The following is a 5339-nucleotide window of genomic DNA, read 5'->3' on the forward strand; positions in this document are numbered from 1 at the left end:
GCTGCTGGACAATCATCGACAGGAAGACACTAGAACTCACCAAAAATGATACCGCACATCCAAAGACAAAGGAGAAACCACAATGAGACAGTAGGAGGGGCGCAATCACAGTAAAATCAAATCCCATAACTGCTAGGTAGGTGACTCACAGACTGGTGAACACTTATACCACAGAAGTCCACCCACTGGAGTGAAGGTTCTGAGCCCTACATCAGGCTTCACAACCTGGGGGTCCGGCAACGGGAGGAGGTATTCCTAGAGAATCAGATTTGAAGGCTAGTGGTATTTGATTGCAGGACTTCAACAGGACAGGGGGAAACAGAGACTCCACACTTGGAGGGCACACAAAGTAGTGTGCGCTTCAGGACCCAGGGGAAGGAACAGTGACCCCAGGGAAGACTGAACCAGACCTACCTGCTAGTGTTGGAGGGTCTCCTGCAGAGGCGGGGGGTGGCTGTGTCTCACCATGAGGACAAGGACACTGGCAGCAGAAATTCTGGGAAGTACTCCTTGGTATGAGCCCTGCCAGAGTCTGCCATTAGCCCCACCAAGGAGCCCAGGTAGGCTCCAGTGTTGAGTCGCCTCAGGCCAAAAAACCAACAGGGAGGGAACCCAGCCCAACACATCAGCAGTCAAGCGGATTAAAGTTTTACTGAGGTCTGCCGACCAGAGCAACAGTCAGCTCTATCCACCACCAGTCCCTCCTATCAGGAAACTTGCACAAGAATCTTAGCCTCATCCACCAGAGGGCAGACAGCAGAAGTAAGAAGAACTAAAATCCTGCAGCCTGTGGAACAACAACAACAAAAAAACATTCACAGAAAGATAGACAAGATGAAAAGGCAGAGGGCTATGTACCATATGAAGGAAAAATAAAACCCCAGAAAAACAACTAAATGAAGTGGAGCTAGGCAACCTTCCAGAAAAAGAATTCAGAAAAATGATAGTGAAGATGATTCAGGACCTCGGAAAAACAATGGAGGCAAAGATCGAGAAGATGCAAGAAATGTTTAAAAAAGACCTAGAAGAATTAAAGAACAAACAAACAGAGATGAACAATAAAATAACAGAAATGAAAACTACCCTAGAAGGAATCAATAGCAAAACAACTGAGGCAGAAGAACGGATAAGTGACCTGAAAGACAGAATGGTGGAGCTCACTGCTGTGGAACAGAATAAAGAAAAAACAATGGAAAGAAATGAAGACAGCCTAAGAGACCTCTGGGACAATATTAAACACAACAACATTCGCATTATAGGGATCCCAGAAGGAGAAGAGAGAGAGAAAGGACAAGAGAAAATACTTGAAGAGATTATAGTCATAAACTTCCTTAATGTGGGAAATGAAATAGCCACTCAAGTCCAGGAAGCCCAGCGAGTCCCATACAGAATTAACACAAGGAGAAACATGCAGAGACACATAGTAATCAAATTGGCCAAAATTAAAGACATAGAAAAATTATTGAAAGCAGCAAGGGAAAAATGACAAACAACATACAAGGGAACTCCCATGAGGTTAATAGCTGATTTCTCACCAGAAACTCTCCAAGCCAGAAGGGAGTGGCATGATATACTTAAAGTGATGAAAGGGAAGAAGCTACAACCAAGATTACTCAACTCAGCAAGGATCTCCTTCAGATTCGATGGAGAAATCAAAAGCTTTACAGACAAGCAAAAGCTAAGAGAATTCAGCACCAGCAAATCAGCTGTCCAACAAATGCTAAAGGAACTTCTCTAAGTGGGAAACACAAGAGAAGAAAAGGACCTACAAAAACAAACCCAAAACAATTAAGAAAATGGTCATAGGAACATACATATCGATAATTATCTTAAATGTGAATGGATTAAATACTCCAACCAAAAGACACAGGCTTGCCTAATGGATACAAAAACAAGACCCATATATATGCTGTCTAAAAGAGACCCACTTCAGACCTAGGGACACATACAGACTGAAAGTGAGGGGATGGAAAAAGATATTCCATGCAAATGGAAATCAAAAGAAAGATGGAGTAGCAATACTCATATCAGATAAAATAGATTTTAAAATAAGGTATGTTACAAGAGACAAGGAAGGACACTACGTAATGATCAAGGGATCAATCCAAGAAGAAGATATAACAATTATAAATAGATATGCACCCAACATAGGAGCATCTCAATACATAAGGCAACTGCTAACAGCTATAAAAGAGGAAATCGACAGTAACACGATAATAGTGGGGGACTTTAACACCTCACTTACACCAATGGACAGATCATCCAAAATGAAAATAAATAAGGAAACAGAAGCCTTAAATGACACAATAGACCAGATAGATTTAGTTGATATTTATAGGACATTCCATCCAAAAACAGCAGATTACACTTTCTTCTGAAGTGCACATGTAACATTCTGCAGGATAGATCACATCTTGGGTCACAAATCAAGCCTCAGTAAATTTAAGAAAATTGAAATCATATCAAGCATCTTTTCTGACCACAACGCTATGAGATTAGAAATGAATTACTGGGAAAAAACATAAAAATCACAAACAAATGGAGGCTAAACAATACGTTACTAAATAAGCAAGAGATCACTGAAGAAATCAAAGAGGAAATCAAAAAATACCTAGAGACAAATGACAATGAAAACACGACGATCCAAAACCTACAGGATGCAGCAAAAGCAGTTCTAAGAGGGAAGTTTATAGCTCTACAAGCCTACCTCAAGAAACAAGAAAAATCTCAAATAAACAATCTAACCTTACACCTAAAGGAACTAGAGAAAGAAGATGAAACAAAACCCAAGGTGAGCAGAAGGAAAGAAATGATAAAGATCAGAGCAGAAATAAATGAAGTAGAAACAAAGAAAACAATAGCAAAGATCAATAAAACTAAAAGCTGGTTCTTTGAGAAGATAAAGAAAATCGAGAAACCATTAGCCAGACTCATCAAGAAAAAGAGAGGACTCAAATCAATAAAATTAGGAATGAAAAAGGAGAAGTTACAACAGACACTGCAGAGATACAAAGCATCATAAGAGACTACTACAAGCAACTCTATGCCAATAAAATGGACAACCTGGAAGAAATGGACAAATTCTTAGAAAGGTATAACCTTCCAAGACTGAACTAGGAAGAAAGAGAAAGTATGAACAGACCAATCACACGTAATGAAATTGAAACTGTGATTCAAAATCTTCCAACAAACAAAAGTCCAGGACCAGATGGCTTCACAGGTGAATTCTATGAAACATTAAGAAAGAGCTAACACCCATCCTTCTCAAACTCTTCCAAAAAATTGCAGAGGAAGGAACGCTCCCAAACTCATTCTATGAGGCCACCATCACCCTGATACCAAAACCAGACAAAGACACTACAAAAAAGGAAAGATACAGACCAGTATCACTGATGAATATAGATGCAAAATCCTCAACAACATACTAGCAAACAGAATCCAACAACACATTTAAAGGATCATACACCATGATCAAGTGGGATTTACCTCAGGGATGCAAGAATTCTTCAATATATGCAAATCAATCAATGTGATACACCATATTAACAAACTGAAGAATAAAAACCATATGATTATCTCAATAGATGCAGAAAAAGCTTTTGACAAAATTCAACACCCATTTATGATAAGAACTCTCTAGAAAGTGGGCATAGAAGGAACCTACCTCAACATAATAAAGGCCATATACGACAAGCCCACAGCAAACATCATTCTCAATGGTGAAAAACTGAAAGCATTTCCTCTAAGATCAGGAGCAAGACAAGGATGTCCACTCTCACCACTATTATTCAACATAGTTTTGGAAGTCCTAGCCACAGCAATCAGTGAAGGAAAAGAAATAAAAGGAATACAAATTGGAAAAGAAGAATTAAAACTGTCACTGTTTGCAGATGCCATGATACTATACATAGAGAATCCTAAACATGCCACCAGAAAAATACTAGAGCTAATCAATGAATTTGGTAAAGTTGTAGGATACAAAATTAATGCATAGAAATCTCTTGCATTCCTATACACTAATGATGAATAATCTGAAAGAGAAATTAAGGAAACACTCCCACTTACCATTACAACATAAAGAATAAAACACCTAGGAAAAATCCCACCTAGGGAGACCAAAGACCTGTATGCAGAAAACTATAAGACAATGATGAAAGAAATTAAAGATGATACCAACAGATGGAGAGATATACCATGTTCTTGGATTAGAAGAATCAGTATTCTGAAAATGACTGTACTACCCAAAGCAATCAACTTATTCAGTGCATTCCCTATCAAATTACCAATGACATTTTTTATGGAACTCGAACAAAAAAGTCTTAAAATTTGTATGGAGACACAAAAGACCCCAAATAGCCAAAGCAGTCTTAAGGGAAAAAAATGGAGCTGGAGGAATCAGACTCCCTGACTTCAGACTATACTACAAAGCTACAGTAATCAAGTCAATATGGTACTGGCACAAACCCAGAAACACAGATCGATGGAACAAAATAGAAAGCCCAGAGGTAAACCCACGCACCTATGGTCAACTAATCTATGACAAAGGAGGCAAGGATATACAATGGAGAAAAGACAGTCTCTTCAATAAGTGGTGCTGGGAAAATTGGACAGCTACATGTAAAAGAATAAAATTAGAACACTCTCCAACTGCATACACAAAAATAAACTCAAAATGGATTAGAGACCTAAACATAATACCGGACACTGTAAAACTCTTAGAGGAAAACATAGGAAGAACACTCTTTGACATAAATCATAGCAAGATCTTTGATACACCTCCTAGAGTAATGGAAATAAAAACAAAAATAAACAAATGGGACCTAATGAAACTTAAAAGCTTTTGCACAGCAAAGGAAACCATAAACAAGATGAAAAGACAACCCTCAGAATGGAAGAAAATATTTGCAAATGAATCAATGGACAAAGGATTAATCTCCAAAATATATAAACAACTCATGCAGCTCAATATTAAAAAAAACAAACAACCCAATCAAAAAATGTGCAGAAAACCTAAATAGACATTTCTCCAAACAAGACATACAGATGTCCAAGAAGCACATGAAAAGCTGCTCAACATCACTAATAATTAGAGAAATGCAAATCAAAACTACAATTAGCTGTCACCTCACATCGGTTAGAATGGGCATCATCAGAAAATCTACAGAGAAGAAATACTGGAGAGGGTGTGGAGAAAAGGGAACCAACTGTCTTGCACTGTTGGTGGGAATGTAAATTGATACAGCCACTATGGAGAACGGTATGGAGGTTCCTTAAAAAACTTAAAATAGAATTACCATATGATCCAGCAATCCCACTACTGGGCATATACCCAGAGTAAA

The sequence above is a fragment of the Mesoplodon mirus genome (assembly GCF_964341445.2).
Source record: "Mesoplodon mirus genome assembly, chromosome: 7".
NCBI lineage: Eukaryota > Metazoa > Chordata > Mammalia > Artiodactyla > Ziphiidae > Mesoplodon > Mesoplodon mirus.